Here is a 25,953-nt window from a genome sequence, read left to right as displayed (position 1 = left end):
TCAGGCACTGGTAACGATAGAGGGGGGGACACAGACACACTATTACTGACCAGAACCCATGTTTACAATGAGCTCCTCAGAAGATCCAACAAGGAATTGGGTGTTGTGTTGTGTGAGTCCAGACAAATGTCTAATGATAATGTCCGCCATCAACGTGTCATCCACAGGAGCCTCCCTGCCTTACCCCCACCTGACCCAACCGGATCCAGGCGTTCAGGGGTTGGGGAGCACAAAGGGCTCCTACTGAGCCGGAAAAGTCAGAAGCCAGGCACTCAAATCTCTCCACTGCCCTTTCCTTCTTCCTGTTTGAAGGATGTTATGTCAGAGTTGGGCCACAGAGAGCTGCCTCCCCAATGGGCTTCTTCTCTCCACAAGGTGTACTTGAGATGCCTCAGGGTTTCTCATCTTCGTACGAATGAATAACATCCACCATCTGATGTGTCCCAGACAGTGATATCTATTCAGTGACTGATCCACTGCCTCTAACTTGGAGCAATTATAAATACATTTGCTGTAAGCAGGAGCTGGCAGGCTTCCTTCTGTACAGACAGTTTTTGTTCGTTTGCTTTTGGTAGTGGTGGTGGTGGAGGTGGTGGTGATGGTGGTGGAGGTGTATTGGGGGGGTGGGGGGTGGTGGTGGAGGAGGTGGTGGTTGTTGTTGGTGTTGGAAGTGGTGGAGATGGTGGAGGTGGTGGTGGCGGTGGTGGTAGTGGTGAAGGTGGTGGTGGAGGAGGAGGTGGTTGCTCGTGGTGGTGAGGTGGTGGGGTGGTGGTGGGTCTATTTTGTTCTGAACTTTGGCTCCTCCTACCACCACCTTCTGAGTGCTGAGATTTCAGGCATGCACCACCATAACCAGCTAATGAGATTCTGGAGATCGAACCGGGTCTTTGTGCCTACTGGGCAAGTGCTCTTATCACCCGAACTCCATCTCCAGCCTAGAAGACTCTGTTTACTTGTGCTTTAAGCTGCATTTAGTGTGTGTGCAAACTGGCTACTCGTGAAGTGTGGGTCTTTTCAGGCACTCGGGTACTTCGCCTTCCTCTACCCTGAGAGACATCTGTTCAGGCATCTGACCCACGTTAATTGGGTTGTCTGTTTTCTTATTGTTTAATCTTATGGACTCTTTGCTTATTTTGGGTGACAGCCCTTTTCCAGATCTGCGTTTACACATACGCTATCGAGATTGTAACATGTCTTATTCTTCCAACAATATCATTGCACGGTGGAAGTTTTACACTTCAAAGTTCTAATTCTTCAGACTTTTCCTCCATAGAGCATATATTTGGTTGTATATAAAATCTCATTGTTTGGACCAGAGTAAGGTTTTTAAGGAGAATTTATTTTAAAACAGATAACAGCACCTATAATTATCTATGACCCACTAGATGCTATTTTGTCTTATTATATTTTATTGGACAGTCTCACTGTATCGCCCTGGCTAGACTCAAACTCACTATCTAGCCAGTGCTGGCCTTGGACTCACAGAGACCTGCCTCTCTCCGCTTCTTGAGAAAGAGCAGGGATTAAGACTGTGTGCCAACACGCCTGGCCTAGATATCCTTTTATTTTAAAATACCAGTATTTTCTCAACTTTTCTTTTCTTGGCAGATATCTAAACTCCTGTTAAAGGTTTTTCGATATCACAGAGACGTGTTTAAGGGAGTCTAAAGCTATTCAGAATTATTATTGAAGGTCAACAGCAGGTGACAGCTGGGACTCGGGCTGGGCTGGCCGAATGGAACACTCAGCTCTGCCAAACACTAGCTTGTGACATCCAGGTCCCCAGCATCCTCCTCAGGCAGGCAGACTGGCAGAAAGATCATCTCCCAGGGCTACAGAGAGCAAGGTAGGAAGGGGTAGTGCCTGGCACGTGGCATGGGCTCCGCTGTAAACTTTATAGGGTATCAGAAAAGAGTTTAATCCTAATAGATGAACTGTGAGTCAAGAATCCCTGGGCAAATATTTTCATGTCAATTTTGTTTATATCAAAATCCTGAGCTGGGAGCTATGAGGGAAAAAAATGCTACCATTTGGAGGGGTCAGGATGGCAGAATGAACCCAAGTGCTGCTGGAAATGGTGGGCCCTGAGACTGTTTTCCTTAGAGAAAAGGCTATCCATTCCAAAGAGAGCCCCAGTTATGAGTCAAGGCATATGAGCCTGGTGATGGCTCTGTACTGGGTGTACAGAGAGACAGGGTTTCTCTGTTGTTTTGGAGGCCGTGACCAGGCACAGTCAAAAGAGGGCCAAGGAGCCCCTCTCAGACCCTCCACGGGAAGCAGGGACCAGATAAAGGTAGAGAGCTGGCTTTACTAGGGAAGGCCACGATGCCATAAGCAAGGGACAGTGGCTTCTTTGAACTGAATTGAGCCTTGTCTCCATGGACAATAAACACAATAAAAGTGTCGGGCAGCACCTGGTTTCCTGATTCCACTGTCTCTAGCATGTCCATTAGACGCTTGATGCTTGGTGATTATTTGTTGTTCCGAGTGGGTGTGTCTACATGTCTTTTGTGTGGTTGAGAGCTTCCTGAAGGTAGCATGAAAAAGAACTGTGACCTGGCCATTCCCACAAGGAACCAGCCTTTAGTGAAGGAGCAAGGAGGCCAGGAGGGCAAGAGACTAGGCTTCTCTGCCTAACAAATGGGTTCTAGAAATACCTTTCCAGTTCGTGGAAAATGTAGGGGCTGCAGCTGTCAGGACCTAAGTGACAGTGCTGCTGTGGGATCCGCCCACCGGACACAAGGAGCACTCAGTGCTCCTCCATTCCCTTCCCCATCCAGCAGCCATGGCTTTCTCAGGAGAGCTTCCTGAGTGGGGAAGCTCACGATTACATTAGAATCTGTATCTCCAACAGGGGTTGTGAGCTTTTTTTTTTTTTTCCTTTTGGCTCTTGGAGACAGGGTTTCTCTGTGTAGTTTTGGAGTCTGTCCTGGAACTCGCTCTATAGACCAGGCTGGTTTTGAACTCACAGAGATGTGCCTGCCTCTGCCTCCTGAGTGCTGGGATTAAAGACACGTGGCACTTTCTTAAGTCCAATGGCCACTTGCCACAAAACAGACACACCACCAGCACCAGGTGGAAAAGCCTGCAGCCCAACCTGAGGGCCCAGCTCCTGCATCAGGCTGAGCTCCCAGAGACTGGCTTAAGAGTTCTGTTGTCAAGTCGCTCCACCCAGGCAACGCTGCATGGTTGTATCTCAGAAGGGAACAGTGCTTTGCTTTCTTAGTGCACATACAAAAGTCCCTTCATGCTAGAAGTCTACACAGCTGGTGTCCATATGCCTAGTTTATGAAGTCTGTGGTCTCAAGCCATATATCCAGCCCTGTGAAATGGACTCAGAACCCTCTGCTCTGCTCCAGGATAGATACAGCCCGTGTGGTCAGGTACAGCCATGAAGAGAGATCTGAATGTGGATATTGCTGGTGTCAGACTAGGGTTGGATACCATTCTCCACAGAGGGAGAACCAGGGGTCCAAGATGGCCAGGATGGGGGAGGATCGCTGTCTTGTGTTTCAAGAATGCAGAAGTGGATTCCTGAGAGGAACCCTCTAGCTGGGGGGCGGGGGTAGGGGGAGGAGCGGTGACAGGCCAGTATGGCAAGCGTGGAGTGGGAGATTTTTTTGGGCATATTGCTAGATTTTTATTCTTCACATGCAAATTTATGCTTAATGAGATTAAAATCAAGGCCCCGCTGATCTGAAGTTCTGGCCCCTTCTGCTTCCTCAGACCGTGACCCTGGGTCTCCCCCTAGTCTCAAAGAAGCCAAGTGTATGAGGAACAGTGGGAAGAGAAGAAAAGAAAGTGCAGCGAGTTTGCTCAAATGTACTAACCAGAGGAACGCCTGGGACTTGTCACAGGGCGCTTCTAGGCAAAGTGGGCAAAGCGGGTGGGGAGAAGGCTCGGAGGAAGAGGAGAAAGTAGGACAGGGACAGGCAGAAATAGCGGCTGGGGGCTTTTCCTCAGGTTGACATTAAAATGAATGATATGCAAACGAATGCAAAGCATATGCGAACGATGGGCCCGCGGGCGGTGGGGAGAACCAGATCCTGAGCCCCTCTTGCAGCAGGTCGCCTGGCGCCTAGGGGACCAAGGCCGTGCGCGGCGGGAGTAGCGCGCCCCCTGCCGGCCGAACGCGCAGGTGGCCCGAGTCCCGGGAGGGCTTGTGGGGGGCGCGGCGGCCGAAGGAGGGGCGCCCGCCTCCCGTCCGGGAATAGACACCGCGGCTCCAAGAGCAGCGAGGCCGTCGGGCTGCGACTGCTCCGAGGTGGGTGTGCGCGGTGCGCTCAGCTCGCCCGCCCTCCCGGGGCGCGGCCTGCGCGGGGCGGGGGCGCACAGCGAGGAGTCCGCCCCGCACTAGGTTGCCCCGCGCCGCGCGCACTCCGCACACTGGCTAAGCGCTGGGGCTCCTCGGCCCGTTCTCACTCCACAGCCCCGCGCTTCTGCACCCACACGGGGTCCCACGCGTGGCCTGGCGCTCTTGAGGTCCCCGAGTCCTGAGTCGGGTCCCATAGCCAAGTCCGCCGGGCTCGTCCCGGGGCCCCGCGGCCACCCAGGCGGTGGAGGCGGGAGCCGCTTGGGCGTTGGGCGGCGCCGGGCGCACGGAACCGGGCCTCTCTCCCGCGGCCGGCGCCCCGGGGCGGAGCGAGCGCGATGGGCGCCGGGCTGGAGGCAGGTGGCGCAGCGGCGGCCGAGCGCGGGAGGCGGGGGCGGAGCGCGCGGGGCGGGGGCCGCGGGGCTCCGTGAGACGCGCGGGCGAGCGCGCGGCAGCAGAGCCGAAGGCACGGCGGCTGGACCCGGCGGCCGCCGAGGCCGAAACCGCCCGGGCGGCGTGCGCGCTTTGTTCCCGCGCTGGGGGCCGAGCGCACTCGGCATGGCCCAGGCGGCCGCCCCGCCCGCCCCGACCCCGCCGCGCGCCTGAGCCCCGCGCGGCGCGAGAAGACAGCGTGCGGCTCGCCCCCAAGTTATGGAGGTGGCGAACGAGTGAGAAGGAAAAGCCACTTCGAGAACCGGGTTGCAAGAGAGCGACAGTCCGCTGGAGCCCAGACCGTAAGTGCAGCCTCTGCCCCGCTCAGCGCCGACGCTGTCACCCACCCTACTCTGCCGATGGCTGCCCTCCCGGGGGTCCGCACTGCGCCCTCCGCCCCTTCCCGGCCACTTTACAAAGTTCGTGCCCACGGCAGGGTGGAGCCAACTCTGCCCACTCATTTGACCGAGTGCACCCACCCTAGGTGAGCAGACAGCTTGACCTGTCCAGGGTGTGTGTGGTTAACATTTAGGTGGGAGCTGAGTCGTTGGAGGAGTACGGATTCACCACCACCCACAGGCGCCCCCTGGGGTACTGGGTTTCCTGACAAAGACTGGTAGCCTGAATGACAGTGCTTGGTACTGACTGGAGAAGCAGAGGGCAACCCCCGGGTAGATGGGGCTGGCAAGAGAGGGTCTGCTGCTTCCTCTAGCCCTTCCCCCTTCTTATTTTGGTCCCAGGATCAGCCATTAAGGCCTTGGGGCTGAGCATCCTTCCTGGTGGTGGGGAGGGGGATCATGACCGCCCTCCCTGGGGTCCTGACAGCCAGGTGCAGGCACAGCCTCCGGCTCTGATCCTTCTCACAGCCTTTGGGAACGGTCCATCTGTGTGTAGGGCAGGCCCAGAGCCAGGCTGTGGGAACAGCGGGGAGGAGGTGTGAGCACCGTGGAGGGACAGATGGCTGGAGATTCAGCCGGAGTCGGGCTGACTAAGGTGGAGCAGAAGGCAGCCAGGCTGGCAGCTCCTGGCTTGGAGCCGCTGACTCTGAATGCATAGCCCCGAACTTAGTGTGTTTGGGCTTCTTGACCAAAGTGCTGAATGGACTTAGAGTGTGGGGACCCCTACCCCATGAATAGAACTATCTGATCATGTGAGCTGAAGCTGACTTTCAGAGCCCAGTTCCTCTAAATAACAGAAAATCTCATGCTCCTGTTTGTGGGGTTGATCCCAGCAACTGTCACACCCGTCCCTCTTACCCTGAGGCCAGGATGTGGCTTCATTATGTCTGGCTGGGTGTGTGCTTCCTCCCAGCGATCAGAAACAGGAGGTTCCCAGGCAGCCACTCAGAGGATGGGGCTGGCTGAAGACAAAGGGAGCGGTCACTGTGCCCTGGCATTGCCCTTGCAAGTTGCTGGAAGGTTTCAGAAACTTCTTGGGGCTGGGATTCTCTCATTATCTCCCCCAAATCCCAGGGGCTGGCCCCAGAGAGTTCAACCATACCTGGTCAGAATGCACTTGGCTCCTGGCCTGGGAAGAGGTAGGAAAGCCTTGTGAATGATTCCTGGCCTTGTGCATGGAAGGCTGTGGATAGGGACACACTGGGGTCACACTGTCGCCCACCCCATCCACCGAAGGGCGGAAGCTAGACAATGTGGCTGTCCCCAGTTGGCACTGGGAGCCCATCAAGCTGATGAAATGACGCTCTGGCATTATGTTTTGCAGGGCCACAGCCACTCTTGTGCACAGAGAGGGAAAAGCAGAGAGAGAAGGAACAGATGTGATGCTTGGTGCTGCCTGGGAGCTAGACAGACGCAGGGAGGGAGAATATCACGTTAGGACTGATTTTCTGGCGGAATCCACCCTCATGGGAGGTGCTGTGATCTTGATGATTGGGGAGAGAAGGGAGGGCCATGTGTACCTGGCACACCACCATGTTGTTGCTTGTGCCAGCTCAGACTGGCATATGGAAGACACCCCTGGACAGCTCCCTGCAGGATGCTCTGGGCTTGCTGTGGGCCACCCACCAGCCCTCGAGGTCCCTGTCAAGCCCTTCCTCTGTCACTGGGTTATCCATGTAATTGAGTTACCACCTCCAGGAAATCTCTCTGATTGGACTCCACATATTTTCATTTCTGCATGACTGAAAGACACTCATTTTCCTTCCTACACGAGGATCTGTAAATGCAAATGCTGGCAGGCTGGGTCACTGGGCCACAAGATCTGAGCCAGTGGGGTTGCCCACCGTGGAGGGCCAGGCTTAGCTGCAGCCTCCTCTGAGGCAGACAGGAGGGGATGTCAAGAGAGGCATTCCCACCACCTTCTGGAATGGTCTTCCCTCCCCTGCTGCTCCGCAAGCAGGATGAGTTTGGGGCTTTCTGATTCATTCTCTGCCTCCCACATGCCAGGGCAGTGGGACGATGGTAAATTTAATGGATCTGGATTTCCTCCACCACCAAGAGGGAAGAGAACCCACCTTGCTCATTCATGTCTGCACAGATGTGCGTGCACACACACGTGTGCACAGGATCCAGCACAGGACAAGCAGCACACAGACTGCTGCCTCCGTGGAGCTTCCTTGCCTGGCCATTGTTCCCTCTGGGTCCGCGTGCTGCGCACCAGGGGTCACAGCGCCTTCTTTAGCAGTGACTATGAGCATCAGAACTTAGCTCATTGTCTGGTCCAGATGAGTGTGCAATGAACGAGCCTAGGTGGGTGAGTTTGATGACTGCCTGGTCCCTCCCAGCTTTGTAGTCTCCCCTGCCTGTGTCCTGGGATCCTTATGCCAGGTCTTCTCTTCAGCATCCCTGGAGCTCTGAGTGCATCCCAAGGGTTGCAAGCCACCAGGGTTGATACTATGGGTGGGGGGGGGCCCTCTGCTGAGCTTCCTCGGGCAAGTGGGGTAGAGCTGTCTCACAGTCCCTTCTCAGCCCCAGTGCCAACATTATTGGCCTTCATGAAGCCGGGCCACCCAATCCCTGGTTCAGACGTCACAGAATTGGGGGTTGGGGGTGTCACTCAAAACCCTCTGAAAACCAGTATTTGGCTATTACAGTGGCCACAAACCCACTGTAGCATCCGCTGAGCTGGGTCCCCTGAGGGTGGTCACCAGCGGGATTTGCTGAGGCTACTCTGCCTGGAAAGAGCTGGCCCTGGGGAATGTTTGCCATTGTGCACTAAATGTCTGCTCCATGCCACGTAGAGGTAGATGACAGAAACAACCCAGGGGGCAATCCACCTCACCTTTAGGACCTCAGGATTGCCAGATCCGGCGCTGGCCTGCCTCATCTCGCTGGGTCCTTGCAGCAACCCAGAGTGGCAGCCAATGTCACTGCCCCCGCTTTACAAACCCAGAGAGGTTTGGACTCCAGAGACCGATGGGCACTTGGGATTCTCCTGAATTCTAACCCTGTGAATGAGTTGTCTAGCAGTCATGCAGGTTCTATAGATATCCAGGTTGACCAGATGTACCCCTCAGAGGGGAGGGACGCTATGGGGAATAGGCCACAGGCCTGAGGCTCCTTTTTACAAGAATTTCCAACCTCTAGATCAGATGACGGGTATGGGGCTCAGTCGCTAGCCCAATGAGGCGGTTACCTGCTCTTTTAGCCATGTTGCTCTCAGTCACCCCGGTTGAGTGAGTGACTGTCCTCCTTTTCTGGCCGACATGCTGCCCAACGTTCCTAGGCACGGTGAGCAAACTCAGTTCTGTTTCTGAGGTCCCCAGATTGGAGCAGGATGTGCGAGCCAGGTTGCCAGGGCTTGGTAGAAACAGCCCTCAGCCTCAGCGGGAAAGGCTGGGCCGGGCCTGGCATCCGGGTGTGCACCTGAGATAGTGGGAATTGATAAACACTCCGGTTCCTCATTTCTACCTCCAGGCTCAGGCTGACCAGGTGGAGAGTGGCTTGGCAGAGGCCACCCCTTCCCCTGAGCGACAGTGCACTTCCTGAGGCAATAAAACACAAGTTCAAGCTCCTGCTTTTTGTAATATGTGAGACCTCAGGGCAAGCCAGATGTCACTGGGAAGGAAAGCAAAGATGAATTTGGCCATAATAAGGAAGATTTCTCCAGGCCAAGACTCCTAGAGCACAGACTGCAGCTCCTGAGCTCCCTGGCCCTCTCCACCTCCCTTTCAGCCATTTATCCCTGTGCTCTGAGCCTCCCGGGCAGATCCAGAGGCTCCCATAGGGGCAGCAGAATAGTCTCCTGTTTACTCAGGGGAGAGGAGAGAGGCAACAGAGAGGATGAGGGAATGGGAACATGGGAACACTCCTAAGTGTTCCCCTAAGGACCTTAAGGACACCCCTAAGGACAGGTGAAGAGGGCCCTTTGTATACCTCAGACCTTCGTATACCTCAGACCTCCATAGCCAAGGCTGACTGGTGGGAATCAGAAGGAAGTGCGCCCCACCCCACCCCACCCTGAAACATCATGGAGACAGCCCAGAGAAAACCCACTTTGACTGTGGTTGTTCCCATATTACAGAGGAGGCAAGCGTCAGGAGATTCGGGGCCCCTGCCCATCTGTGGAGTCTCTCTTCTGTCCTCAGAAAGAAAAGGAATGCCACTCTGGCTTTCAAAGCCTCATCCACAGCTGTGTGACCTGCTACAAATTACTTGCCCTCTCTGTGCCTCTGATTTCCAATATGCCTGCTGACAGGTACAGGCTGTCCTATCCACTCCTCAGAACACCTAGTGCCATCTCTGGGTCTAAAGTAGATCGGGTAGCCTGACTCAGGTCTCCCTCTTTTCTTCCTGACCCTGCGCCGAATGCTTGCTCTCTTGCTCTAGCGAGCAAGGTGGCCTCCTACACAGCACCTCCCCTCCCGTGGAGACAGCAGTGAACGTGGAGCCAAGCCTTGGGGCTCTGTGTGCCATGCCCTTTGAATATCTACTTTATGGAAGGACACCGGAGCTGGTAGAACCATACCCTGAAGCTGCTCAAGAAGAAGCTGCTAGGTGTGCACACAGGGCTCTCACTGTGGCTCTTGGGATGTGGCATGTACCGCAGGGTGTACTGTACTTGGGGACCCAGAGCGGCCTCGCAGAGGTGACCCATTTAGCTGAAGCCTCTGCCAGGCAGGACTCTGGGCTATGGTCCCCAAGGCTTTCCTCTGGGCCGAGGAAGATCACTGTGCACAGCCTATAGAGGCTCTGCAGCATCCACACAGAGGTCACGGCAGCGCTGAGGGATGTGTGCCGCGTGGGACCGCCAAAGGGGCCAGAGCTGATAGTTTGTGTGCCCGAGGACCTGATCAATCTGTGGCAGACACCCCCAGCTCTCACTCTAACTCCCCATAACCTCCCCAAGTTCATCAGCCTGTCTGTAGGGCACTGTGTGTAGCTTTGTAGAGGGTACCTGGGCAGGGCTTCTGCGTAGACAGTGGACAACAGCTAGTCTTTGCAGCAGGGCTGTGGGGACCAATGTGTATACTATGGGGCTATATGTGTATACTGTGTGTATACTATGGGGCTATATGTGTATACTATGTGTATACTATGCAAGCAAGTTCAGGTGTGCAGGTATACGTATGTGCAGTGCAGACACACAGTGTGTCTTATTGGGGACCACTTGGTGTGTTTCCAGGGTTCTTCCAGTTATAGTATGTCTCTTCCTCCCTCATCCCCCCTCTCCCCCCGTAGGTTCTCACTATGTGACTTGAGCTGGCCCAAAACTCCTTATATAAACCAAGCTGTCCTCAAACTCTTGGAGAACCACCTGCCCCTGCCTCTGCTTCCTGGGTACTGGGATTAAAAGTGTGCATCACTGGCCCAACTTCTGTGGCTGAATGATGTTCCACTGTGCACACAAGGTGGACATAGTATTTCTGAATTCCTGTTGGCTATCCTTTAAAATGCATATCTATCTCTGGTTACGGTGACTTGTGCTGCGGTGGGCATCAGACAGATTCCGAGGAGTGGGTCTGCGTTGCCTAGTGGCCAGGGCTGACTGTGTGATTGGTCGCCTGGTCCTCCCTGCCGGGGACAGGTGGAATAAGAAGTGCCGCCCAAGGTCCCCTGCTGGCTTAGGGATGCCTGACCGGTGCCTGCGGGGGGGCGGGGGGGGTTGTTTGAGCAGCGGCAATTCTGCCTGCAAGCTGTCACCGTGTTTGATTCCACAAACAGCCACCGGGCTCCCCAGCACCTGCTCTATGACCAGATGGTCTAAACCCAGTTTTGTCCCCAACCTCCCTGCTTCTGCCCTTGTTCCCGAGTCCATCCTGTGTGGGCGGCCAGAGGAGTCCCCACCAGTGCCCATCAGGAAGGAAGCTGAGCCACGGATTTGAAGACCACATAACCCTCATCCCACTGGCCACTCGCTCGGTTCTGCCTCCTCCCTGTTGCCCAGATGTGCCAGGCCCTCTGCCTCCGGGTCCTTTGCACTGCCTGGTTCCCTCAGCCATAATACTCCCACCTCTCGGGATGTACACGGCTCCCACCTTCTCTTCCTTGCCCGAATGTTGCCTCTTTGGTGACACAGACCCACTACCACCTCCTCTGTGGTAGGATTCAGCCTACACTGTGCCATCTTCTGCTTCCAAGTATCAGGACCAGCCAGCCAGCTGCCCTCCTGGCATCTCTGGGGGCAGATTTTGTCCATTCCAAACCACCTCCTTTGGCGGGCAAAGGTCTGTGTCTAGCTGCAGAGTCCCATCTGGCTAAGAGGCTCTCCACAGGACTGAGGGAGCATCACTTGCTGAACGCTCTGTGTCTCTACCCCACCCCTGCCTACAGTCTCAGTCCCACCAGTCCGGGAGGCAGCTTGGGGTCAGCTGGATGTTCCTGGAACTGTTGATCCCCCAGATAGACATTTCCTAAGGGACCACACCAGGTGATTGTGGCCCCCTAGAGGAACAGAGAAAGGAGAGGTGCCGACAGGGAGAGCAGCAGATCACGGGGGAACCCAGAATTCACCCCTTTGCATAGATAGGCCAGGTGATCCCACAAAATGGCTGCTTTGCGTTGCTCACAGGTTCTGGGGCAGGATGGGGACAGGGCCCATGGGGACAGCATCCCTGCCCCATGTCCTCTGGGCATCTCATGCCTTAGCCCCCAGGGCCACCAGTGAGTGCATCAGAAGCAACCTGAGGAGTGGGAGGTTGGTGCTGGGGCCGCAGCTTTTCCTAAGCTGACCTTGGAGCTCTGCAGTGCTTTCAGTATGGCCTTGGGTGGAGGCCTGAGCAGATATGCCATCTGGGGAGCAGCACTGCCTGCTGGAAGGGGAGGCAAGAGTCAAGCTGACCTCTGGGCACACATAGGAGGGTCAGGACAGGCTGGACCTTAGGCATCCCAGTAGTGTCTGCACCCTGAGTGGGTGATACCAGGCCTGAGGAGGAAGTGGTATGGTGGGGGAGGCAGATGATCTGTTCCCCACTTGCTTCTTAGTCTCCCCCAAAGACCGGTCCGTCTGGTAGCCACAGCCCAGCCCAACCTGGAGCAACTGAGATCCATCTCTGGCTGGTGTGCCCCCTGTAGCCAAGGTTGCTGTCCCTCTGACTCTGACCCTTAAAGGGCAGGGAGGCTGGTGGAGAAGAACAGATGCCTCACCTCCCATGGCCAGTACCAGATCCCCTGGGGGACACAGTGAGCCAATTATGTTTTTTACTTCTCGCCAAATCTGAAAGCAGTGGCCCTCTCAATGTGCAGAGTGACGCGGTGTTCAGGGCTCCATCCTTGCAGGAGAGGTGGGTGGGCTGTGGGAACCCTGGCTGTGGAGCAGCTCCAAGAGTTGCAGGGTTGCTCTTGGATCCCCTCATCTGAGACGCTGGCCTGGAGCTGCACCCACGGGCTCACAGATGGGTGGATAGCTGTGGAAGCCTGCATGCCATGCCAGCGTTCTGAGACCTCTGTCCTCAGCTGAAACAAAACGCAGCAGGTAGGGATTGTTCCTTTGACAGCGACTGACACCTGCTACAGGCTAGTGCGGTCCAGAGCCCAGCAAATGTTGCCCTGTGTCTGAGAGGGACAGTGAGTGGAGGGGATACATGATGGAGCTGGAGTCTCAGCCCAGACCATGCGAGGTCCCTGACTGGCTTGGTCTCCTGGTGAAGGGATTGTGCTGAAACCTGCTGGGGAGCAGGGTCACAACCACTTTTTTTGCGGTTGTGCGAAGGCCCTGAGGCAGGAACGTGCCTGACAAGAGCAGTGAAGAGGCTTAGGATGCAGAAGTACCCAGGGTGAATGAGGGGAGAAGAGTTGAGAGGTGCTTGGGAGACCGCCCTATGGTACTGTGGAGACCTGGTCTTGGCAGCCATAAACCACAGGACATGAAAAAGCAATGGGTGTTCCTTGCCACCCCTGTTGGCCCTGAAGCACCCAAGGGCCTGATATAGTGATCCCCAACCCACTCACAACCCAGAGGGTGGTGTTGATATATTTTACAGATAGGGAAACTGAGGTTTATGAGTCCCTATCCTCAAACCTCAAGCCAGCAGCCAGTTTGTCCCTAATAAAGATTTCTACAGACTGGTCTCCCTGCTGTCACATACTTTGGTGTGGTGGGTGCTCACACTCTTGAGATAAAGGGCTGGGGACAGCCACAGGTCATCAGTCTGATATAACACCTGATAAACACACTCCCCAAGGCTTGAGGGACTGTCACCAATCAGAGGAACTCGCATGGGCGCCTATATTCTGAAAATTGTTCTGCCAAACGGGTCAGACACTGGCATTGGTGAGAGCAGGCTAGGATGCTGGGACCTTCAGGCATCCTGAAGGTGGTGGCAGATTGAAGTTCGTTGTGCTGGATTTCAGGAGAGGACTTGAGGCCTTGGCCTGTTCCTCAATGGTGAGCACACCCCTGGTGTGTGCAAGACCCCAGGTTCCACCCCAGTGCAAAAGATGTCAAAAGATTGTCACAGCTTTTAAGCCCAAGAACCACCCTGTTCTATGTAGCAGTGGCATCCTGAGCCCCAGGAGACTAAGGATATGTTGCCTGTCACTGGTTGTTCTAAGTTCCTTCTCTTGCTAAGACAAAGTACCCCAACCAAAAGCAGGGTGTATTCATCTCAACAATTCTACATCATAGTTCATCACGGAGGGTAGAGACTCAGGGTAGAAACTGAGGAGAGGCTTGCTTGCTGTTCCACAGAGTAGAACCTCCAAGGACTGCAGCCAAAGAACTATATCAGGAACAATGGAGGATCCTGCTTGCTAGCTGGCTTGCTTGCAGGCTTATATACAACTCGTTTTCTTACATGGTTCAGTGCCACCTGCCTAGGGCATGGTGCCTCCCACAGTGGGGTGGACCTGCCTACCTCAGTGAACGGTCAGGAAAGTACCCCACAGACAGGCCATGAGCAGTCTGATCTAAGCAGTTCTTCCGCTGAGACTTTCCTCTCGGATGGCTGTAGGCTGTGTCGAGCTGACAGTTAAAGCTGGCCACAGTGCTGAATATTCTAGGAGCAAGCTCCCTGACCTCTCGGTGTGGTGTCACTTAAAGACAGTCTCCAGCATGGAGGCGGTGGCCCTTAACCCTCCAGGAGGCAGGAAAGAGGTGGGCAAGGTGAGAGCCTGCTGAAGAACACACATACATACACACATGCTGAACACACATGCTGAACACACATGCTGAAGAACACACATGCACACACTCACACTGGCCTCTCTCCTAAGAACATCCTACAGGACGAGCTACAGAGGATAGACCACTCCAGCCAGCCGCTTAGGGTGACTGCCTCTCTGCTCAGAAAAGTGCCTGCCAGGTTCTCCTGCTTGTTGGAGTTCCTAGCTGTTGTACATACCTGCAGATCCCTAGAGTGAGCGTCTCAATGGGGTGACCTCAGGCAGCTTCATACCCTCTATGGGACTCTGTTGTCCTCGCTGTTAATGGAAGCGATCCCAGAGCTGAGCACCTGGCAAGCACCCTCTTCCCGGGAACATTCCCCAAGGGCTCCACCCCCAGATCTCAAGGTCCCCTGAGTCCGTTCGGTGGGATGAGTCAAAATACCCATAAGGTTCCCCCTGGAGAGGTAGGCAGCTTAGCAAGCCCCACAGCTCCCCAAGAGCAGCTGCATCAGCACCAACACCAGCCCATCTGCCTGCCTGGAACCTTCCCAGGGCCAGGAGAGGAGCTTGACGGGGCTAGGACGGGAAAGTTTCCACCCACTGTGGACCATTCTTGTGTCCTAAAGCTGGGAAGGCAGAGGTGGAATGAGCTGTCTGTCTCTCTGTATCCACCAGGGTCTCTCTGTGTCCACCATGGTGTGGTATAGAGCTGAAATGATGTGGACACCTGGTGCCTTTAGTCGTGACCAGTGGAAAACCCACACACAAGGCTTACACTAGCCATGTGCCTCTGTCCACATAGTCAGGGTCTTTGCTCTCTCTGTGTGGATCACCGTGTGCTCCCCAGATCCAGGGCTGGGCAAGTGGATTCTTTTACTGTATGGTGTCTTATGCTTGTAATCCCAGCATCCAAGAGGCTGAGGCAGGAGGAACGATATGAATTCATGGCTACTTTGACCTGTATACTGCTTTCAGACCAACCTGAGCTATGGAATGAGAGCCTCTCTCAGAAAACAAAGTTTGTCATCAATATGGCAGTGTACACCTGAAATCCCAGCACCCAAGAGGCTAAGGCCCTGGAGGTTGAGGCCTGCCTGAGCTACAGAGTGAGGTCCAGGCTAGGCAGGACTAGAATGAGACCTTGTCTTAAAGGAACAGGCAAACAGACAAAAGCTGAGCCACGTGTGGACACCTCCACCTCCCAGGTGTGTCCTAGTTCCCAGAACAGGCCTGGATAAGGCCTGGGTAAGGGCTCCATTCTCTGGTTGTCCTGGGGAGTGTCCTCCAAGAAGGTACACAGTGGACTTTAGGGAGTCCAGTGTCCATGTTCTAACACAGGACCTCATGTCAGGGCTCTTTCCCACCCGACAGCCACCGCAGGTTGCTCTGAGAGCAGAAGTGACATGCTGAGCTGCATTCAGAAGATGCAGCCTCCACTTCCTGTGAAGCGCGGAGCGAGACCAAGCCTCTGCTCCTCCATGGCATAGCTGCAGTTTCGGCTTCTGTGTAGGGCATGCGCCTTATAGCTCAGACCAGTCATAGCTCAGACCCTTACGCTAACCAGTTGGTGTTTGCAGGAAATGTGGGCTACAGATGCTCCAGAAGGCGCTCCAGCTGCGGCTGCTGTGTGATCCTGCAGCAGGAGGCTGGTCTGGACCCCTGCAACTGGGAACTCACAGGCATTGCCTTGGAGAAAGGGCAGAAAGGCCTGCACGGCCATGTATTCCTGTTTCCCAGTAAGAATTCCAAGGACCACCCCCGCCCCCACCCCCACCCCCACCCTGCTCCACAAAGTAGACACTGATTTCAACCCTAACGCTGTGCCCTCCCTCACCTTCCTGCTCTGTGGTCTGTCTCATCCAGTCTTGCCAAGTAGGAAAGGCATGGGAAATTCAGTGTGCCCTGTTGGAGCCAAGCAGCCATGTAAATGAGGGTTGAGGGCCTGTGTTGGGCAGGTTGGCTCTCTTTGCTGTGTGCTTCGGCAGTCTGACCCTCCCTGGGCTTCTGTTGCCCTGTCTATGAAACGGAGATTGGAAAACCCTTTCCTTTCTCGTCCTTATCATCTACCAAGCACAGGCTGGGAGGGTTAGATAAGCTAACATCTCGCCTGGGGCACAAGCTGTGCTGCCAGAATGTGGGCTCCCCTCCGACACTGACCAGTCCTGGGAATTTGACCTTGGATGGGCCTCTGCACTTGGCAGCCCAGCTTGGAGGTCATGATGGCTAGCTGCGATGCTCCCCAGAGGAGACAGACAAGGCTTCCTCCCTCCTTGAAAACAAACGGATGATGTTTGTGTGGTGCTGAGGTTGGAGAGGAGGGACCGGATGAGTAAATGTGGAGCAGTGGACACCTACCTCAGGTGTAGTGGAGGGTTTTCAAATTGTGAGGGCCAAGACACCCAGCACCCATGTACTCAGTACACAGTGCTGGTGCCCATCCCTCCCAGGGGATCCCCTGACCCCAGCAGTAGAGCAAAGCGTGACTGGCTAGTGAAACCCTGTGCTCCTGCCCTCCAGCCTTGCCCTTCAGTGGGATCTGGGGAGCTGTATGTGGACAGCACTCTGTCCCTGATGTCCTGTATCAACAGGACCTGACTGCAGAGTCCTGGGGCAACCGAGTGGGAAAGGCAGAGGCAGTTCGGGCCAGACCCCCCACCCAAGAGACTCTGAGAAAAGGCGCCTGCTTGGCAGCTTTGGATCAGGAAATCCCGGCTGGCAGGATGCCACCACCTCCCTGCCACCCTGATCCGTCACCAGCCAGACATATTTCGGATCCTTGCCAGGCAGGGGGGGAGGGGTGCCGGGGGAGGGATGCACCCAGCCCCCCTGCTCCATGCCATCCTTGCCGCTGCCTGTGTGTAATTAACAGAGTAATTAAAAACAGGATGAGTTAATTGGTATTCATTTATGTGGCAGATGTTTTTAATTGAGGCAGGAAACAATTTACCTGTTTACATAAACAATGGCAAAGGCAGGCTTGTAAAACACATTTTAAAAAAATTTTTTCCTCCCCCTGCCTGAAAAGAAGAATTGAAACCACTGAGTCTCCCCTGTGTAGCCCTGGCCTCACAGTAAGAGTGGGAGTCTTGCAGTGGGGAGGGCGGGTGGCTTCGGCCTGCCAGGAGGAAACATCTGTTTGCCGGTCGCTTCCAGCAAAGGCTGTTTCCTTAAATTCTGAGAAAGGATGTGTTGTTCCTAGGTTGTGGGAGCCTGCTTGGGGTGACAGCTGTCCAGGCCACTGTGGTCATCGGAAGGCCTGGCAAAGCGAGGTCCAGCCAGATCTAGCTAACCCTCTGGACTCACGCTGTTAGTGTGCTGTTGTCTGAGTCTGTATAATGGGCTACCGTGCTTCTTGGATGGTGACTGAGATTTAGAGTGAAATAAAAATTTTAAATTCAATTCCCCTTCCATAGTCACCTGTCAAATACTCGCTGGCAGCAAGGGCTCTCAGGCCCTGTAATGTACATTCCCCTATCACAGGGACGTAGAGTGGGAGGACTCAGTGGCACCTGCTGGGGAGGGCACAGAGAGCTGGCACGTGAGAAAACCTACCCTTCCAAACTCACCTGATTACAGTGACACAATTAAGTACTTATTGTATGTCTGGCCTGCTTTTCACTTTGTGACATGCATGTTAATAACTTAATTCTATATGGTGTTCCCATGGTAATGCCCGAGAGAGGGGTAGGATGTTCCCATTGCAGTGCAGGGCTGGGGGCTGAGCTCCAGGTCTGCACTGGAGAACACCTTGGCTTTGTTGGGTGGAGAAAAGCCTATGATAGACACTTGATTTGAAGACCCTTGGTTTGGGGAGCTGGGTTGATTTTGTTTTGTTTGAGACAGTTCTCACTATGTAATCCTAGCTACCCTGGAACTCACTATGTACACTAGGTTGACCTCGTACTCACAGAGATCCCCCTGCCTCTGCCTCCTGGTGCTGAGATTAAAGGGTACACCACCACACCCTGCTTTGGTTTTCTTTTTCTTTTTTTTCTTTTTTAAGAGTATACATGACTGAAATTGATTACACTTAGCTAGAAATTCCAGAAACACCACAGGAGGGTGCAGGAAATGTTAGCTGAGCAGAGCATGGTGGAAGGGACAGGGATGCTGTCCTTGTCCAAATGCCAACCCTGGAGTCACCCGCCCAGCGTGTTCACATCTGCCTGCTTCCTTGTGTGTCCTCACCTGTGAAGACAAGATTCAGGGGCAGTGTCCGAGGTGACACTTTACTGAAGCCCAAGCAGGCAGCAAATCCTCAAAATGTTCTTTTCACAGGTGTCAAGGGCAGAGGGACCCTGAGGCTCCCAAAACACCTTTGTAGAGAATCAGGGCTTTTGGAGACCTTCAGTTGGGATTTTGCAGATCTTTGGAGACAGTTCTTAGGGCAGGATAGAGGAAAGAATGTTCTGGGATCCATCAGGCATGAAGGTTTTAATCAGAGAAAGGGCCCCAGAGTTCTACCTTGGGGTGGCAGAGAGTGTGGTCCTCCTTGACACTAGACGTCATAGACTAAGGCTTACCTGGAAAGCCAGCAACAACTTTTATTTACTGTTTATTGGGGCTGGGGTGGGGGCCATGAATGTGGAAGTCAGAAGACAGCTTTTGGGAGTCAAGCCTCTCCTGCAAGCTCTGGAGTCAGAACTCCACAGTAAGGCATGGGAGCAAGTGTTTTTATCTACTGGGACATCCCACCAGCCCCACAGCCATAGATTATTTAGGTCATCCAGAGGACAGAACACTGAACAAACAGTCTGTGGGGGTTCTGGGCTGGTAGCTGAGTGGCCTCAGAAGAATGCCAAACTTTCAGAGTACATGGCTGGGCCTGCCCAAGGCTATAAGCCCTGACCTCAGCAGTGAGCAAAGGCCCAGACCCACGTAGCTTCCCTGGGGTCTTCTGACAGCCTGTGGTCTTCTCTGCTAGAGCAGGAGAATCACAAGTTTCCTCTGATGTGGTCTCAGACCCAGGTCCTAGGCCTGGGCCTTGCTGAGCCTTCTCGGGGCAGCCCTGTGCCCTAGGTGTGGAAGAACAGAATGCTCCAGAGGGGAACTGGGTATGCTGTCACCTGGGTAAGACAGGAGAAAGAAAGCCATAGGCCTGTCCCTTCCAAACTCTGAGGAAGTGCTGGGCCTCCCACAGTGGGCACCACATAGGGCTGACTTTCTACCAGTCACAGCAGCGCACAGGACACCTGTGCACCAGAGCAAATTAGCTGAGAAGCCCTAGAAGTGAGATGCCCACCCTGTCCACCCTCCTCTGCCCATCCCACCCTCCCAGGACATGTCACTACCTCCTCCGTTAAGGGTGGAAGACTCAGGTCTCTCCCTGTGGACTCTAAACCCCTGTCTTCCATGCGTGTATCCTGTTCATCATTATATCACTGGAGTGGCTGAGGAAGAACAGTCTCCATGTGACACTCGGGTGCGACCATGAGTCCCTGGTTGTTGTTTAGCATCCAGGTGAGCAGCGCTGGTGTTTTGACTTTGTAGCAAACCTCTGTGGGTCCGAGGTGCTGTGGAAACTCTGTGAATCAGGAGAACCCAGGGCTCCTTGCTCCGCTAGCTGGCTTGCGTTTCCAGACTCTTTGCTAACCTCTCCTCAGAGCTTAGGTACTGCCCAGGTCTGGGTTGTCACAGGGCTGGGTGTCACCACGATGTCAGGTTTAATCACCAGGGACTGAGTGGGACAGATTCTCACCTCAGCGATGGCAAGGAGCTCCTCAGCTCCCCAGTCTAGTTTTGCTGTCCTTTAAAGAATCTGCAGTGATGTTTCTGGTTTGTTGTTGGTCAGTTGTGGTTTTGTTGATGTGTATTTCTGTTTCCTTTACAATTTTTTTTATGTGCATTGGTGTTTTGCCTGTATATATGTCTGTGTGAGGATGTTGGATCCCCTGGAACTGGAGTTACAGACAGTTGTTAGCTGCCATGTGTGTGCTGGGAGTCGAACCCAGGTCCTCTGGAAATGCAGTCAGTGCCCTTAACCACTGAGCTTTCTCTCCTAACCCTGTTGTTTATTTCTTTGTTTTGAAGTTCTGGTGATTGAACTCAGAGCCTTGTGCTTGCTAGTACTCTACCACTGAACTTCGGCTGCTTACTTATTTGAGAAAAGCCTTGCTATGTAGCCCTGACTGGCCTGAAACTCACTATGTAGACTAGGCAGGCTGTGAACTCACAGAGATCTGCCTGCCTCTACCTTCTGAGTGCTGGGTATGCACCATCAAACCTAGCCTGGTTTTTAGTTTTTTAAAGTATTTGTTTGTTTATTTTGTGTGTGTGAGAGAGGGACACACATACACACACACACACACACACACACACACACACACACGTGAGTGCCATATGTATATGCACGCAGGTGCCCGAAGAAACCAGAAGGGACTGTCAGATCCTCTGGAGGTGGCTGTGAACTCTCCAATATGGGTGCTGGAAACCACAAAAGCAGCAAGTGCACTTAGCCCCTTAACAGCCTCTCCAGCCCTCCCAACTCTTTTTTTTTTTTAACTTTCTGTTTTGAGACAAGGTCTCACTTAGTTGCCGAGGCTGGCCTTGAGTTGACAGTACTGCCACCCAAATGTCCCAAGTTACTAGGGTTACAAGACTGCATCACTGGGCCCAGCTTCCAGTGCTGTACCTATATAGCTATTTAAATTTTTTAATTTCATTGTTAAGATCTATTATGTTTAATTATGTAGAGGAGGGGCGTGTGGATGTGACTCCAGACACCTACAGAGGACAGAGATATCTGAGCCTCCTGGAACTGGAGTTATAGGCTGTTCTGAGCCCCTGACCCCTGACATGGGTGGGAATCTAACCCCAGTCCCCTGAAGAAGTATGTTCCCTTAAGCCGTCTTCTACCCGCGCCATCTTTCAGGCCGTTGAGTGACGCTTGTGGTGACTTGCAGTGACTGCTCTTTGCTGTCGCTGTCACCTCACTGCCTCCAACCCAACAGAGCTCATTCTCCTCCTCCACCCAGAGGTGACCCAGGCTTGGCACTGCCGGTGACGAGGGTGAATTATAACAGTAAGTCAAGGACTTGATTTAATATAGGGCAGCAGGGAGGCAGAGCGGAGGTACCCTTCTCACCTGTGCTCTCCAGAAGCAGCTTCTCCCCCTTGAAGAAGCATCCTATGTACATGTGAGGTCACCTTGTGACAAGTCAGGGTGTTGTACCTTCTCCCTAGGTCACATGCCCTTCACTAGAGAAGATGTGCATGTACACACCAGCCCCCACCCGCTCACACACCAGCCCCCACCCACTCACACACACACACACACACACACATGCACACACCATGTATTCACAGATGCATCCACACACTCGCATGTGTGTGAATGCATGCCTGTGTGTGTGTGTGTGTGTGTGTGTGTGTGTGTGTGTTTGCATGTGCCAGTGTGCATGTGGAGGTAAGAGAACAATCTCAGGTGTCAGCGGTTCTCACCTTCCACTTTGCTTGAGACAGGGTCCCTTGTCTGACAGGACATAACTGGTTGGTCACAAGTTTCTGAGATCATCTTGCCCCCACCTCCCATCTTGCCATAGGATCACCAGGATCGAAGACGTGTTACCATTTCTGGGTCTGAATTCTGACGTCACGCTTGGACATGGAACACTTGACTCAATGAGTCATCTCCCCTGTCTCATATTTTTCTTTATTGAAGGTTTTTGCATGACCCCCTGCTGAAAGGCTTGGCCCTGGTCTCTTTTAGGGACATGGTGAGGCACCCTGCCTAAGTGCCCCCAATCACAACGTAGCCAGAAGGTTGTCAATGCCAGTGAAGTAGGTGTGAAGTACCCAGGTAGCCACAACCCAACCTTCATTATCATTGCCATTTGAACTTAATAAACCATGCCAGGCTGCTAATGGTGACTTCTTGGTGTCACTGGTGAGGTGGGGACCTGGGGGTTCAGATCCATCCATGCCCCTTGCGTGCCAGGACTCATGCAGAGTTGAGGGGGTCCCTTCCCGCTGTCCTTCCCTAGCCTGGCAGCCTCCCCTGGCAGTGGGCGGCCCAGATGGTGGGGCACCTCCCCCACGGCTCTCTGGGAGTTGTTGGCTGCGCAGCCCCAGCAGCTGGGAGAGGAATGTGTTTCCTTTGCAAGGCAGCCGCAGGGTGAGCGGGCCTGGACATCTGGATCCCATTTGCAGCCCCGAGAACAGCATGGAAGGCTTTAATTCCAGTGTTCCCCATCCTCCCCTGCCTTTTAACTCTGTTTGGCCCAGGGTGCTGTGAGGACTGAGCATGCCAGGGTTCTGGATGCTCTCACAGGCTGGGCCAAGGGCTCTGGCATCTTCTTTTGAAGATTTCTGACCTTAGGTTCTTGATCTGAAAGATTACGTCACTGTCTCCTGCCCAGGAGTGTTGCCCCATGTTGCTGGTACTCACTTTTCCTCCGTGTTTTTGTCTGCCGTGAAGGTACACAATGCCGTCTTATGAATGGTCACTCGTGGCCACTTCTTCATGTCAGTGAATGGCATCTGTGGTATTTTTGTAAGTCGAGAGACTTTGGGGTATAGCCACACAGAGAAAATACAGTCCGAAGACACTCAGTATACACACATCATCAACAGGCATCGCCTGATGGGTCCCAGACCCTTGGGCCCCTCCTGTCCTGGGAAATTACCTTCCTGACTTTGAGCACCGTACTAGGCTGTTTGTAAACTTCATATGCAGGGACCCTCGGGTGTGTTCTCTGGAGTCTGGCTTCTTCACTCCACTGTGTTTCTGAGGTGGAGCCATATCGTGCTTTCGTGTATGTCCCTTTCTCATTGTGGTGCAGTTTAGTTTTCTGCTGTGTGCATATATCACAATTTTTTTTTTTCGAGACAGGGTTTCTCTGTGTAACCTTGGCTGTCCTGAACTAGCTCTGTAGACCAGGCTGGCCTCGAACTCACAGAGCTCTGCCTGCCTCTGCTTCCCAAGTGCTGGAATTAAAAGCATGCGCCACCACTGCTCAGTTGTATTACAACTCCTGATGGTCACTTGGGAGGCTTCTATTTAGGCTTCTTATGATCAAGTAGCTAATCTCACTCATTGCTTATGAGATACAAAGCTGTTGTGCCTTGGATGAACTATTAAGATTGGCAGATACTGACCTGTGGGTTTCCAGATATAAATCAACCCAGATGTCCCAGTCAGTTATGGGTGTGTAACAAACTACCCCAGACAAAGCGCTATGAAGCCACCACTGACCTCCAGCAGGGGGCACCTCAGGTGAGCTCCATCAGCCCCTTCTGTCCTCAGTTGCTGGTGTGGGAATTTTCTCCTGGGGAAAATGAGCCATTGCATCTATTAGGCTTACTTACAGAGTGTGCATGAGGGTTACAGGCAGATGCACAGCTACACCAAAACAGCCATAGTGGAACGTTTCCACCCAACATGGGTGAGAGCTCCCCACAAAGTTTCTTTCCCTAGTCTTCCCCAGCCTATGTACTCTAGCACCCATCCTAGACCCTGGGGTACAATCAGGGCAGTAAAGCCTCCAGATGGTTGGGAGGAGTGACATCAGATGAGGGGCCATGACCCTCCCACCCGCTCTTTCTCTGAGGAAATGTCAACAGTCCCCAGGCTGGATCATGACGAACTCTGGCAAGCAGGCACAGCTGATCTGGTGAAGATGGCGGCTGTTTTGCTCGGAGGGTATTTACAACAGCTGGCCTTGCCCTCGGCTCTATGGTGGGCCTGGCAGGAGCTGTTGAGTGCAAGGGACTCTGGTGACTGTGTCCGCTGGGACGGCTCTACCCATGTGTGTGTCATGCCCCCAAGTGGTCTGGGCCTGTTCACACACAGCCCCACAAGGGAGCGGGTGGGGCTGGCAGCAGGTGACACCAAGCTTTAATGGCTCACGTCTCTTTCACAACATCCTATTGGTCATAGCCGGTCTGGGGCTGGCCCTGCTCAGAGGACAACTAGTGGACTCCCCTCTCCAGAATGGGCTGGGGCGGGGGTCAAGGAGGATGGGGACCTGTGAAGCGGGGCCGATACCACACCCACCTTGCAGTGGCCAATTCTGGCACACACTGAGCTCTGGACAGAGGGCCAACTCAGTGGCTCAACGGTCATGAGGGAAGATTCTGTCCCCTGCTTCATGAGAGGAAGTGCTTGCTGAGCTTACCCACCGGAGAGACAGGTTCCCCAGCCCAGCTGAGCCAGTGAGCAGGTTCAGGGCAGCAGAGGATGTAGAGGCTATAGTAGGGTCACTCAGTGTCAGGATCTATGCTGGTGTCTGTCCAGGGATGGAGATGCCATCGACATAAGGACCAGCATCCATGATGGTTTGTATCCTGAGAGGTGCCTCACTAAGCATATGGTAAGGAAGTAAGCACAGCTGTGAGCCCACTCTGATGGATGTGGAGACGACTGGGAGAGGGGTCTTGCTGATGCAAAGGTGCAGAGGAAGGCTGTGATATGATGTGGAGTGACCAGAGCAGGTGATATCATGGCTCTGTGCCTCAGTTTCCCCATATGTAAATGGAGTTCTGACACCTCACAGCTTTATGATGTGAAATGAGGGGAAGGGGTCATTCCAAAGCCCAGGTTAGCACAGTGCCTCTGTGCACAGGGGAGCCAGTCTAACATGGCAGGTTACATATACATGCTGAGAACAGCCTTCCTCCATGGCCCCCACGCTGCCCCCACAAGCCCATGTGTAGAACCACGTGTCTCGCCCGCATGGAGTGGGTACTCATTCTAGGTGCAGCTCCTCTCTTTCCCTTTCTTCGGTTCCAGTGGCAACAGTACCCAGGACCTTGCCCATTCCAGGCTAGTGTTCTTCCACTGAGCTACCGCCCAGGTCATTTCTGTACCTTTTGCTTTGGAGATAGACTCTTGTTGTTAAGTTGCCCAGGCTGGCCTAAAACTTAAAAACCTCCCCATTTTATAGGCAAGAAAACTGAAACTCGGTGTAGGAAGAGGAAATGCCAGTAATGCTCCCACCGTAGGCTGGAAGTGGAGCTGTCCATTCCCGGCCTGCCTCTTGTCCTCCAGGGCTTTAAAGGTAGGGATGAGACCCAGACCCAGCCTCCCACTACAGGAACCATAGCAGACTTGGCCCATGAGACCCTTTTGCGTCTGCTGTCTCCACTTGTCCCACCCATAATGTGCTCCCATTTGGTGGGTGGGTACTAAGGTTCAGAGTCGTCTGAGGTAGCCCCCTAGTTTTCACAGTTGGAGTAGGAACCAGGACGCCTGCCTTGTAGCCCTCCACTGTTGCCATGGTAACCTTATGACTTCCATGGACCAGGGAATCACGGGGTTCTGGGGTCCTTCTTGAGGTGACCCAGTACTGAACTGCAGGACGAGTAGTGGCAGGCAGAGTTAAAGCCAGAGAAAGGGCCCTGATTCAGACCTCCGAGGACAAGGCAGGGCCAAGCAGGACCAGCCCTGCTTGACTCGGGGTCCTGTCACCGCTGGGGCAGGAGGGCTGCCTGGCCAATGGAGCAGAGAGCAGGAAACACTAATCCCTGTATTTTTGTATTATTTCTTATTCATGGCGGTGTAGGCTGATGGAGACCAGATGTGGGAAGCCACTAGAGCAGACACCTGGGACTCATTAGGGCTGCATCCCACCCACTCCCAAGTTCCCTGCCTCAGGGATCAAAGCTGAGTGCCTCTGATCCTAGCCTTGGACAGGACAGGATGGAGCTCCTCCCCCGGGTCACACTGCTCCCCTAGACATGGAATCACCCAGAGGAAGCCCTCGGCTT

The 25,953-nt window shown here is 53.9% G+C and overlaps 1 protein-coding gene across 5 annotated transcripts in view; it reads left to right on the top strand.

Moving 5' to 3' along the window:
* Cbfa2t3 (CBFA2/RUNX1 partner transcriptional co-repressor 3) overlaps positions 1-25,953 on the top strand; it is a 76,926-nt gene that overhangs the window by 17,989 nt on the left and 32,984 nt on the right. Inside the window, exon 1 of one of the 5 annotated variants that reach the window (XM_087900525.1) lies at positions 4,772-5,046. The exons of the other annotated variants lie outside the window; for them this stretch is intronic. The gene's annotated coding sequence lies outside the window, so the exon portion shown is untranslated. Of the gene's footprint in view, positions 1-4,771; positions 5,047-25,953 lie in introns of those variants that run through there. 5 annotated transcript variants of the gene reach the window in all.

This window comes from Myodes glareolus, chromosome 22, assembly GCF_982192425.1.
Source record: "Myodes glareolus chromosome 22, mMyoGla1.1, whole genome shotgun sequence".
Taxonomy (NCBI): Eukaryota; Metazoa; Chordata; class Mammalia; order Rodentia; family Cricetidae; genus Myodes; species Myodes glareolus.
This window is presented reverse-complemented; position numbering and strand designations above follow the sequence as displayed.